The sequence below is a fragment of the Dendrobates tinctorius genome, unplaced genomic scaffold, assembly GCF_039654945.1.
Source record: "Dendrobates tinctorius isolate UK_male_01 unplaced genomic scaffold, ASM3965494v1 ptg000032l, whole genome shotgun sequence".
In the NCBI taxonomy this organism is placed as follows: Eukaryota; Metazoa; Chordata; class Amphibia; order Anura; family Dendrobatidae; genus Dendrobates; species Dendrobates tinctorius.
The window spans coordinates 24412083-24425537 of NW_027361700.1; the positions used below are offsets into that span (position 1 = coordinate 24412083).

Below are 13455 nucleotides of genomic sequence, written 5' to 3' on the forward strand. Positions count from 1 at the left end.
CATATAGTCTATGTGTAGAATGGCTAGCTATTAGGATTAATAAATCTTCCTCTCATCTATTTTAAGCTGCGGTCAAACTATCAGTGTTTTACCTCAGTGTCTGTAAGCCAACACCAGGAGTGGGTGATAATAGAGAAGAGGTGACGGGTTTCTATCATACTTTTCCTCTGACTGTTCCACTCTTGGTTTTGTCTAACAAATACTGAGGTAAAATACTCTCTCACATTACAATTGTAAGGGCTCATACCCGCTTGCGAGAAACAAACATTCCGTTTTCATGCGATTTACATGTGATTTTTAATCGCACCATCCATTTTACATCCGTTTTTCATCCGTATGCAATGCGTTTTTTTTCTCTGCAACTATTTTTCTACAGTCATTTACAGGACCATTTACAGTGCTCTACGACACAGAATGGTAATGTATCCGTAAAAAATGGATTGTCCATTTTTCACCCCCATTGACTTGCATTGGCGAGTCTCATCCGAAAATCGCAGCAAATTGCAGCATGCTGCAATTTTTTTTCTCTGTACGATTTCAGTTGAGAAAAAAAATCGCAAATGAGATGTCACCTATTGAATAACAATTTTTTATCGCATTGCACTCGTCTGTTTTTCTCTCCAGTGTGTACGAGCCCTAAGTGTGACCGACTTTAGCCTCCCATTTGCGGAGTCCTGACTTAGCAGCAGCACAACTGACCTTCCCAACATGGCAGCAATCACAAAACACAACCCTGACCTTCCCAACATGGCCGCGCTGGTTACCCGCAGGCAGGAGGCGTGCGACGCGCTGACGTCATTCAGCACAGGGACACGCCCCTTGCGGTGACTCCATTTTGTGCTGGTGGAAGGAGCTGCTGGTTGTATTTCCGGGTTGTCGGAGACCAAAACCGGAGGGAGCGGCGGAGAGCGGGTAAGGGGCGGCTCGGAGCAGGCTATCGGTAGGGCTCGGAGCAGAGGGCTGGTGCCACACCGCAGTGACCCGGAGAGGGGGGCGTGTGCGGGCTGTGGATGACAAGCAGCAAATCACGGCTCCAGAAGCCTCAGCTGCTGAGGAACTACAAATCCCGTCATCGCCTGTCAGCACAGTGAGGAGGGGGCGTGCTGGGACTTGTAGTGCCACCCTCGGATGATGCTAGGGAGCGGGATGTGGACGGCTCCAGCTCTACAGAATGGCAGGGCATGCTGGGAGCTGTGGTGCTTCTGCAGCTGGAGAGTGACCGGTGGCAGAGAAGTGTAATGTTCCCAGTGTCTGCCTGACTTAAAGGGGTGCTCCACTATAAAGGGGAGGTGTTGTGTGAGGCTCAGGCACACATTGCTCCAGTGTGGCCCATTCTCCACTTCTGATCATTTGTTGCAGTGTGTCAGTGCGGGGTCCGGGCTGAGCTGAGGCAGCTGACTGGTCGCTCTGTTCTCCCTTTCGGTGGTCTTGCTTCATGTGATTCCCATTATGACACCTGCCATACCTCAGTATGAGTGGGGAAAAAGAAAAGTTCCCGATCCAGCGCAGGAAGAGACTATGGCTCCACCAAATGTGACTGTATCCCGGATCCTTTCCTTATTCTTCTAGCAGCGCTCCCGCACAGGCATCGATACACAAGCAGAGGGACCGCTGCGGTCTGTGATTGGCTGCAGCTGCCTGGGAACCAGTGCATTCTCAGAGAAGTATCCGATGATGCGCTCTTCAAGTCAGCTGACCGCTGCAGACAATCTCTGGACGCAGCAGTCCCGCTACTGGGGAAACAGTCATGTACAATAATGTCTCCTCCTGTTTCTGAGCTGGATCCAGGTTGATGCCGGTAGGTGAGTATCACTCGCTCACTTTTTTCTTTACAGCTCAAAAAATGTTGTGGGCCTTTTTTTTGGCTCAGACAACCCCCTTAATGTGGGTTCACGCTGGGAAAGCTCCTAATATGATTGTCAGCTGCATGCGGAGGCCGTAGACTACTGAGGGGTCAGGTTAATTGTGCGTTATTTTCTGATGTATCTGTCACACTGATGCCATTGTAGTCTAGGGTGACAAACACCACTGCTGCCATCTGTAACGCAGCCGTCATCCACAGGCTACAGTGGCATCGGGGTAGCAGACCTGTAAAGCCATTGTAGCCCGCACACTCCCTGGACTCTGCGGGAAGCCATACTGCAGTCTACTGCTTCTGTTCCTTACATCTTTTTTTGGGACTGGTCTTCAGCAGGGGTTCCCAGCTCCAGCCCTCAAGGTCTTCACCTAGAAGTCTTGTTCTCGGGCTTCTCTTAATAATGCACGCGTGATAACTCCATTGTCTGCAATACTAAGGAAATCCCGAAACAGAGATGATGTAGTGGAGCACGGGACTACAGATCACACCCTTACTGCCCTCCATCAGTAGAGCCCTATGGGATTGATAAGTAAATACATAACCTATGCTAAGCCTAGGCTACAGATGTCATGTGGACAGGACAACAATGGGGTCTACTGGACTCACGCTGAGGATAATATGAACACGTTGACAGGAAACAGAGGTCTTTAAAAAAAATACTTCCACAAATTTACTATTTGGCGTCTGCCTACAATCTGGCTGAAAATGAAACAAGAGAAATAGTGTCATTGCGGTGCGTCGTACTTATACGGGTTAGTCGTGCCCATTGGAATAGGCTCAGAATTGGCTTAAGACAAACATCTGGAATCAAGGCAAGACTACTCACAGGTGCATGAGGAGAATAAAGTCTGTTCCTTCCTGTTAGTTGCACGGTATCTGCCGATCATGCACATGGCTATAAGAAGTTGTCCACTACTTGGACAACTTTGTCTCATACCCCTCACTTGGCCTTATAACATAAAGCCTATACTCGCCTCCATTGTCGGCGCCATTCCCACAGTGTCGGCACTAACTCTCCCCAGGGCTCTTGTGTGGTGTTGTGACACTTGACCCCAGCACACAGTCAGCGCTGGCGTCACCGGCCCCAACTTTGGACGTTTTGAGCAGGAAGAGGGATCAGGGATCAGCTGCAGCCTGGACTGCCTCTTCATGTTCAGTTTGTCCGACGGTGGGGGTAGTGACGCCAGCACTGATTCGGCATCGGTGTCTCAACACTGCACCAGAGATGAGTACCGACACCGTGGGAGCGGCAAGGACACGGGAGGTGAGTATAGGCTTTATGTTATCAGGGCCAAACATTTCCATCAAAAGGGGGTTGTATGAGTAGTGGACAACCCCTTTAAGGGCTGTATGGCGTCAGAATGTCATGGGGGATTTTGGATGGTGTTTCACACAAAAAAAAGTCAAAGACAAGTCTGTTTTTTGATCTGCACCACAGATCACAATCACCAGTGCATGTCTGTGGGTCCTGAAACGTCACTGACATCACACGGGTGACACCGATCTCCTCTCTCTCCAGCCAGTGATGGACCTCCAGTGGAGGAGGTGGTGGCATGTGTGGTTCGTCTCCATTCGTTGTTATGGGAGTTTTCATTCTACAATAATTGAAACATTCTTCTAGATGTTTTACAAGGTGTTACAAGACAATGAATAGGTGTTGAACAGCTAGGACCCTCTCTTTTTTTTTTTTTTCATTATAGAATTAGAATTCGAGACCGAAAATACAGTCATGTCTGAGTTGCCAGCAGTAGTCAGCGAGCCAAGGGTTGTTACCATAGTATTATAGAGCCGTAGATGTGTCCTGGTGACACGTGTGACATTTGCAGCCGCTGGGGTCTGCGTTGTATCACTCCATCAGGTCATAGGGGAATGGGGGCTGATGGTTCTCTTACCACCACCTCTGCCAGTCTCCTTTTACCTCTATGGAAAGTAAGATGTCGCTTTTACATCTGGGAGCTGTTGCAGGCCACGGAGTTAGAATATTTTAGCATGATGACTCTTGTGTGTGCTACCTCACCCAGCCTTCTAGTAAGGTATGATAGGGGAGCAGGAGCCCCGGGGTGTGACTGCATAGCTCTGCCGCATACCTTTCTGGAAGGAACATACAAAACCTCTAAAAATGTGGATTGTCCAGAAAAAATGATTGTCCCTGCATCTGGATCTGCTGCTGAGGGTTGCCCTAGGGCACACCTTTATATTACATTAATAAACATGGGGGTGGTCTGACTTTCCCCTCAATAGCTTACTATGTTCTCTCCATTTACAATACATACATGCTTAGCCGAGCAACATGTGTAGGAAGTGTCAGAGTTGACAAGTTTATGACCAGCTTAAAGGGGTTGTACACTACTGGCCGCCTTAAAGGGAATCAGAATCAAACCACCTAAGCCATCTATATGGGCATAGGAAGTCGAACAATTTAGTACCTTGATATCTGCAATCTGATGTCTAAAGGTACTGTCACACTTAGCGATGTACCAGCGATCCCGACCAGCGATATGACGCGGTCAGGATCGCTGGTACATCGCTAAGTGGTCGCTAGTGAGCTGCCACACAGGCAAATCTCACCAGCGACATCGCTGGGGACGGGGGTCGCTACTTACCTGTCACACTAGGCGCTCCTGTGTCCTCCCACCCGGCTCCACGCCTCACTCGTCGTCACAGCAGGAGGCGCCGCAGGAAGCTGACGACGAGAAACAGTCCTGGACGTTCTCGCGCGATCAGCGATAAGCAGCGGGGGAGCGGGTTGTAGGTAAGTATCACACACAGTGATATCGCTAGCAATATCGCTATAACGTCACAAGTTATAGCGATATCGCTTAGTGTGACATGCCCTTTATTCCTGAGGAAATCCACCTTTTTCTTATATGTAAATGAGCTGTTCAGGGCTATGGGCGGGCACTGATTTGTATTCCAGAGATATTAACTGACAGGAGTGTTGCCAGTGTGAGACATATAGATCAGGAGAGCAGACTGTCAGTCATTACATGTCACACTGGTAATTCCCCCATTCATTTAAAATAAGCTCCAGAGGCAGATTCTCAGGAAGACCTATGTCCTGCTCATAGATATTAATGTCTCATTTACATATTAAGATGTGGAGTTGTCTGTAATAAGGCATCGGATAGCAGATATCAAGGTATGATTTTATTCAGCTTCCTATGATCTACATGGCCATATAGATGACTTTAGGAGGGTTGATCCTATTGACAGATTCCCTTTAAAGAGTAGCCGATATTTTAATTTTTATTTCATAAATTAACAGTACAGATGAAAATAAACAATTTTGTAATATGTTATCAGAGAAATCTGTTTCACCTCCTGGACTGATCAATCACACTCAATTCAAGGGTAACATGTGGAGACAGACTTTCCCATTACTGAGGTAGATGGCAGCTGCTACTGATGACATTCTGTGTAGACTTGAGAAGATGGGGGCAGACAGACATTCTGCTGCAAGCTCACCTGGTTACAGTTCTCCAGAGAATCTTATGAGCACCAACTGTCATCTCCTATGTCTGTGTAATGAGAGAGTCTATATTTATTAAAGACAGATTTTACCCAAAAATTGAGAAGGAAAGATCATTCCGAGGAGACAGAAACAAATAAGCATAATAACATATATTGCAAAGTTTGATTTTGATGTCTTATTTATTTTCAGATAAAATATTAGACCGTTACGATTTAAAGGGAGTCAGTCACCAGATTTTTGCTACCAGCTTAATGTAGAGAGACCTGTTGCCCAAAGGAGCATTCAGCCAACTGCTCTGTTGGGTGTATGTATGGCTCTCTTAAGGTGTAGTATGCCATTAGATAAACATGGATGGCTTTTCCTTTTATCCAGAGACGACGCCACTCTTGTCCATGGATATTTCTGGTATTGCAGCTTGGTACTATTGAAGAGTATAAGTTGCAATACTAGATAAATCCTATGGACAAGAGGTGCTGCTTATGGAAGAGAACAGCTATGTTTTTTCTTATACCTTAAAGACCCTTATAAAAATTAGCTTAGCCCCTCTTTTGTTATTTGGATTCCTGGATTACAACTCTCAACATTAGTCACCTAACACTGATCACCTCTCCAACGCCTCCATAATCGCTGAACAGGCAATAGTACACACTGCGGCATGTCTTCTGGGCAAATTTGCAGGTCTGAACCCTGGTAAAGTTGGGTGCTACTTAGTAATGAGTGAACGTTCTCGGATAAGGTGTTATCTGAGCATGCTCATGTGCTGAGTGTCATTGGCGTGCTCGTAACATATGTTCGAGTCCCCGGGCCTGCATGTCTCGCAAAAACATGCGGGGATTGCCGAACAAACCGCAATGAGATATGCAGGCACAGGGACTCGAAAATATGTTATGAGCACGCCAAAGACACTGTTAGCACATGAGCATGCTCAGATAACACCTTATCTGAACACGTTTGCACATCACTAGTGCTAAACATATTTGTGTTTACAATAGTAAAAGTTGTCACCAGCATTCCTAGAAATTGAGACGGGTAAAGGAGACTCCAGGACTTTACAGGCTATTTACATAGCCAGAAGATCTGCGAGTTTATGGAGAAGGTGTGATACAGATTTGTGGAATTCATTTTCAGCACTTCCTGAATGTGGAGGTGGTGGAGCAGCAAACAGTGGAGAGATGGAGGTCGGGTTATGTAGGGCGGTATCTGTGCTATGACAGCAATGACTGGCATGGCCGCTTTATCTGTATATAGGTGTAGTGTCGGATGGGATGTGCACCCAGATTGTAAAGGGATGTGTAACACAAAGGTGTCCTGGCACAATCAGGAGGAGCCAAAGGAGGACAGAGATGTGATAAATTTTAATGAAGGTGCAGAGATGAGATGGTTGTAGTGTGGTTCTGCTGAAAATGAAGATATCTAGATGCCATTTTGTTTGTAATTCCGTTTTACCTCTATACCTGCTTAAAGAGGTTGCCCACTACAGAACAGCCACCTCTTAATAGCTCCACAGCCCATCCATACAGTAAAAACCCTGCATACTTACCTCCAGGACTGGCGATGTGTACCCCAATTGTCACGTGGCATAGTGCCACATGACTTCTGCCCTGATGAAATACTGAAGGCTGCAGTCGATCAGCATCCACTGAGTATCTGTAATGGTCATGTGGCGTATTGTCTTGACCACTGGTGGCACATCTTTGGTTGGATGAAATGTGGTGGTTTGGGAGATAAGTGAGCAGTGGTTATATTTTATGTTTGGCTGTGGAGCTATCAAAAGGGTTGTCCAGGCTTCGGACAAAAATCTGCAGACTGCTGAGTCATGACAGTATAAGGCTGGTTTCACATTAGCGCATTTTCAGCGCGCGCACGGCCGGGGGTAGCTCCGCCCCCGATCCGGCTCTCTGCCCGGCGTGCCCGCCCCTTCCTTGTAGCGCCGCCTCCTAGCGGACAGCGGCGCCTGCGATCGGCGCACCCTATCTTTAGCATAGGGTGCGCAGATCGTGCGCAGGCCGTGCGCTAGTTGCGCTTTGACCTGCGCTGCGCACTTTTGACGGTGCGCCGTGCGCGCCAAAATCAAACTTTTCGGATTTTGGCGCGCACGGCGCACCGTCAAAAGTGCGCAGCGCAGGTCAAAGCGCAACTAGCGCACGGCCTGCGCACGATCTGCGCACCCTATGCTAAAGATAGGGTGCGCCGATCGCAGGCGCCGCTGTCCGCTAGGAGGCGGCGCTACAAGGAAGGGGCGGGCACGCCGGGCAGAGAGCCGGATCGGGGGCGGAGCTACCCCCGGCCGTGCGCGCGCTGAAAATGCGCTAATGTGAAACCAGCCTAATAATGATTTTTATTTTACAGTGCCAACATATTCCACAGCACTTGACAATTCAAATGGGACGTGTCAGACAATAAAGACATCACAGAGTAACACATTCATCACCCACCAAGAGGAATGAGGGCCCTGCTCTCAAGCTTACAGTGAGGAAATAGGGGAGACACGAAAGGTGGATGGTAAATGGTTTATATTGTACGGTCCAGCCATAAGTACATAGACGATGTGTAAACGATACACGGGACCAGATTTGGAGGAAAATCTTAGAAGGTCAAAATGGGAATAGTTAAGGGCCTGGTATCCAAGGTAAACAGCGGGTAACTAAGCGCACGCGGTGCTTAGTTACACACTGTTTACCTTGGATACCAGCTCCCATGTCTGCTTACAGCGCTGGGAGCTCGCCGGTCGTTGGTCTCCCGCTGCCACACGGGGGGGGGGGGGGGGGGGCGCGGTTGCTGATGCGTGCCACGCACAGCGAGATCGCTGATGCGTCACAAAATCGGTGACGCATCAGTGATCTCATTAGCGATCTCTCTTAGTGTGAAGTACCCCTAAAGGCCCCGTCACACATAGCGATCTCGCTAGCGAGATCGCTGCTGAGTCACAATTTTTTGACAGTGATCAGCGACCGTCCCCCCTGCCGGTATCGCTGATCGCTTCAGGGAAGGCCAGGAATTTTTTGTTTTGGTCACTGGTCTCCCGCTGGCCAGCACGCATCGCTGCGTGTGACAGGCGGGAGACCAGCGATCTGCTGGTAACTAATGTACACATCGGGTATCCAAGGGACGCACGTCCCTTGGATACCCGATGTGTATGTTAGTTACCAGCTTCCTGCATCAGCGCGCTGGTTACTAACGTGCACAGTGACGCCGCGCGCTCGGCGTCGCTGTGCTGATCGCTGGTGAAGCTGTCTGTTTGACAGCTCACCAGCGATCACATAGCGATTCACCAGCGATCCTGACACATTGATATCGTTGTCAGGATCGCTGGTGAGTCGCTATGTGTGACTTCAGCCTTTCTCTGCATTGACATTTTAGAATGTCGGTGGAGAGTATAGTGTGGACTGACCAGATGTAGTCTAGATAGATAAATGGATTGGCGTGCACACTGTGTAAATTTCTGAGGTGCTGGTGTAATGGACCCAAGGCCCCAAATCAATAGGATTAATGTTCACAGCACACTCAAGTGGAATAACTTGCATAAAGAGTAAATTTATTGTGATACACAAATCAAGACAGGGAGCAAATTTACAAATGCGATTACAGGTGTGACGTTTCGACCATGCCAGGGTTTTAATCATATATCGCTTAAATTTCAGTGCATACACGAGATAAAGCACAATTTTGCAGGGAGGGTACCAAGCGATCCCACAGGCTAATGGAGTGAGGAAGGTGCCAGAGTAACGCTGTTCCAGCACTAAGCTGGTTCTTGGGCGCTTTATGTAGTGCAGGACCTTGTCCCACTGTGTGGCTGAGCGGCGCTCCCGCGCCTGGCTGTGGCAGTGTCAAGTCACACCTGTAATCGCATTTGTAAATTTGCTCCCTGGCTTGATTTGTGTATCACAATAAATGTACTCTTTATGCAAGTTATTCCACTTGTGTGCGGTGAACATTAATCCTACAGATGTAGTCAAGGGCAGTGCAGAAGTAGTTAAAGGGTAAATAAATTTTTATATATGTATGTATATATATATATATATATATATATATATATTACAGCATGTGAAGTTATTAAAAATATCAGTTCACTTTATTAGTAGATTTTGGCTTTTTATCTGGTCAAAAGAAGCCCTAGTGTACCCTCTAAACCTGTTTTTTTTCCCCTGTCTACTTGACTGGCTTCAATTGTTCTTATTCGTTATACATACTTCATCTTTGGAGAGTATACTCACTTTCTAGTGAACTAGTGCAGTCACTTGGTCTTGTGCTTTGTGACTTTATATGAGCCTCAAGTGCTTCTTTCTAGATGATGTGCTCAAGTTATTGAAGGATTTTCCCCTAAATTTTGAGCTTTTCCCATAGCCACAGGATAGGAGAAAACTTTGATTACTTCTCGTCTGAACACTTGATTCTCCCAGCAATCTTCAATTGGTCGCTGGATCCTGAAAACTGAGCTCTGTAGAACTCCTTTATGAGTGGCGCAAAGGTCCACAAGCTCGATGTCCGCTCCATTCAATTTATGGGACTGCTGGAAATAGTGTAGTGCTGTACTTGGCTTTCTACAGCAATGCCATAGTTAATGACTACAGTGGAAGTTGAGCATGCGCACCTCTACTATAGTCAAAGTGCTATGCAGAGCCCAGTTCCCAGGACCTCTGTGGAGTACAAATGTAGGGATCAGTAAGTTATTCCCTACATTGTAGACAGAGGATAACTTACTATTTGCTACAGTGTACTTTTGATCAAGACTCTGATGTAAAATTCAAGTACTGAAGATCTCTCCATTTGAAAGGGGTTGATTGTCAACTTACATGGGTAGAATTTGTCAAATCTTTGCAATCAAACTGTTATTGAACAGTCTTTCATTTCTCAAGAATGAGGGATTTTAAATTTTCATCTGTACTGCTCTGCTGGTTTCCTAGGTTCCCAGCCACTGCTGCTGTCCATCAGCGGTGGTTGGAGTCCAGCATTTAGGCTGTGTGCCCATGTAAGCGTTTTTGAAGCGTTTGTCCCTGTCAAAACGCTTCAAAAACGCATACAAGAAGCATCCCATTCATTTTAAATGAATTCTGCACTTTTTGTGCACATTGATGTTTTTTTCCACGCAAAAACGCTTAGCGGCAAAAAACGCAGCATGCTCATTAATTTTGCGGAAAAGTCAGCGTTTTTAGCTATTTTCTATGAGTCAGAAGACGCACGGAAAAAAACGCATCAAACACGCGGTTTTTCCTCAAAACGAGCGGAAATCACGCACAAAATGCACGGAAATAAAGCGTGCGTTTTCTGGGAAGGAGTCCAGTTTTGTAGCAGAAATTTTCTGCATACGTGGGTACACAGCCTCATGATCTGACTTCTTTGCAATACAGCTGTCTGGATTGCTTGATCTGGTCACCTTCAGTACTCCTTCGATGCAGTGGAGTCATAGCTCCCCTCTCCAGTGCTACAAGCAGAGGTACACTTGTAGACAGTGGTACAACGATACTGCAGGGCTGAACTCTCAATCATTAGGTACACACTGCCCGCAGCAAGCAGGAAACTGAGAGGCTGGGGAGCGGTGTGCTCCTGATGCCAGAACGTGAGACAGCACCTTTGATTTCCAGCTTATTGAACGATAACTTTATGCCTTATAAGGCCATGAGGCTCTTTTGTTTTTATTTTCTTTTTAAAAGTAGACAACTCTTATTATTGAATTATTCATTAGATGGCTCTCACTTTTAGGCTGGTCATTTTTTTTTTTTTCTGCTTTAAGGCCATGTTCCAGATGTAGAGGTATTGTGTTTAGAGAGATTTTCCATCTTTGGGGAGATTTTTTTATTTTTGTATTTGAAGCTAAAAAAAAAAAATCATTTTTTTTGCAATTGTGATGCATTAAAGAGGTTGTCCACTATATTCTATCATTCCTCCAACGCTTTAAAATTTGTAAAGAAGTATTTTTGTAAATGCCTCTTGTTGCCATCTGTGCCTGTGAGTGGCGCTATTGCGTACCGCTCACTCTGCATCACATGACCCCGGCTGCAGCCGCCGCTGCTGCTGACACTTAAAGCTACAGAATCCCTTGCATCACCCAGGCATGACCCAGTCACGTGCACCCCTCCTGATTGACTGGGCTCAGGGCGTAGTTTCACCGCATGTCACAGCCCACTATCCAGCGAGTGCTTTCCCTCTCTCCTCTGCTTTCATTAGCCGCAAGCGCTCGCTGTATGACTGAGCTTTGGGCAGTGTTTCACCGCACGTCACAGCCCAGTAATCAGGAGGGGTGTGTGCAACTGGGTTACGCCCGGGTGATGCAAGGGATTCTGGAACTTGACGTGACATCAGCGGCGGCTGCAGCTGGGATCACATGATGCCGAGTGAGCGATCAGCGATACCGCTCTTCACAGGCACTGATGAAAACAAGAGTTATTTACAAAAATACTTCTTTACAAGGTTTAAGTCCGTGGAGGCATTAGAGTGTAGTGGACAACCCCTTTAAAAAAAAATTGCACAGTTTTGGCTTTTGCAACCTTTTTTCCCTGCACATTCAACTTTGATGTGGTCACAAATAAGCTCAAAGCAGCTCCGAAAAAGGCAGATAAGGGCGCAGTCAGACGGCTGTGTAAATCGGACCAAGTTCGGATTACAGTGCGCGGACTGGCTGGCGGTTCTCCCAACCCAAGTGTGACAGTGGGAGAGCCGCCGGCCAGTCCAGCCCTAAAGGCCCCGTCTCACTAAGCGACTTACCAGCGATCCCGACACCGATATCAAGGTGTCAGGATCGCTAGTAAGTCGCTATGTGATCGCTGGTGAGCTGTCACACAGACAGCTTCACCAGCGATCAGCACAGCGATGCCGAGCGCCCGGCATCGCTGGCCATCCTGTAAAAAATAGAATCAAAATAAAAAATATAGTTATTCTCACCATCCGATGTCCCGCGCAGTCTTCCGGCCTCTCTCCACGCTCCGGTCCCAGTGATCCTTTGCACGAATGACCGCGAGATGTCACGGTCTCGCGGGATAACAAAGTCTCGCGGTCATTCGTGCAAAGGATCACTGGGACCGGAGCGTGGAGAGAGGCGGGATGGCTGAACGGGACATCGGAAGGTGAGAATAACTATATTTTTTATTATTTTTTACACCTGATCGCTGGTCTCCCGCTGTCACACACAGCGATGCGTGCTGGCCAGCGGGAGACCAGCGACCAAAGAAATGTCCAGAGATTTCTTGCAGCGATCAGCGATACCGGCAGGGGGGCCGCTCGCTGATCGCTGTCACACACCGCAATCTCGCTGGTGAGATCGCTGTTACGTCACAAAAGTTGTGACTCAGCAGCGATCTCGCTACCGAGATTGCTTAGTGAGACGGGGCCTTAAGAGTAGCAAACTCCCTGTCAGTCATAGCAGTCTGACTGACAGGTCCTCAGATGACTATACCCAATTGCAGAATACGTTGGTACAACACAAAGGCTACAGGAGGCAAATGGTGCAACATTTTGAATGAAACCCAATTGCAAAATAACTTTTTGCCAAAACTACTTGCATATAAATAATTTAAAAATAATTCTCCAAAGTTGGACAAACCGATCTTATTATAGTGTCAACGTAGTTGCATGCTATTCCCGCTTTCCTTGGTTTTGTTTCTTATTATAAATACATAATAATCGGTTCTCTTTATTACAATTATTTCAGTCATAAGATAATATGCTAATTTTGCAGAAAAAGTAGCATAATTTGCTAAAAACAATGCCCTTTGGCTACATTAATGGTGAGGTGAAGTACAGTAGTGTAGCTGCCCCTTATGGACCGAGCGATCATATGCTCGCCAGTAACCGGATGTCACTGTGGAGTGTGTGGTGGTGTTTTTTTTTTTTTTTTTTTTCTGCAACCTGTCAAGTCACTGCTGGTATGTTCACCTTCCCTGGCACTAGTTTTTACTGTTAAACAGGTAGTTAGCTGGTGCATCCCATTTAGCTTTTTTTCCCACACCATTGTCTAGATATGACAGTGTGCCGGATGAGGTTTCTGTAATTTTGATGACGAGAATAGTGCTTGCTGTCGAGTACCTCTATATAATAAAACCCCTCTACACGCTCAACTTGCCCTTATAGATGCAGTGCCAAGTGGTCGACCCCCCCCCCCCCCCCTCTACTAGCTCAACTTGCCCTTATA

The 13455-nt window shown here is 47.0% G+C and overlaps 1 protein-coding gene across 4 annotated transcripts in view; it reads left to right on the plus strand.

Annotated features, from left to right (window-relative positions):
* Nucleotides 1–787: 787 nt before the first annotated feature.
* The window catches only part of WIPF2 (WAS/WASL interacting protein family member 2), a 41238-nt gene continuing 28570 nt past the window's right edge, over nucleotides 788–13455 (plus strand). The window contains exon 1 of one of the 4 annotated variants that reach the window (XM_073572610.1): nucleotides 788–912. The gene's annotated coding sequence lies outside the window, so the exon portion shown is untranslated. Of the gene's footprint in view, nucleotides 941–1121; nucleotides 1236–1283; nucleotides 1803–13455 lie in introns of those variants that run through there. The other 3 variants (XM_073572611.1, XM_073572613.1, XM_073572612.1) reach the window with 3 other exon arrangements.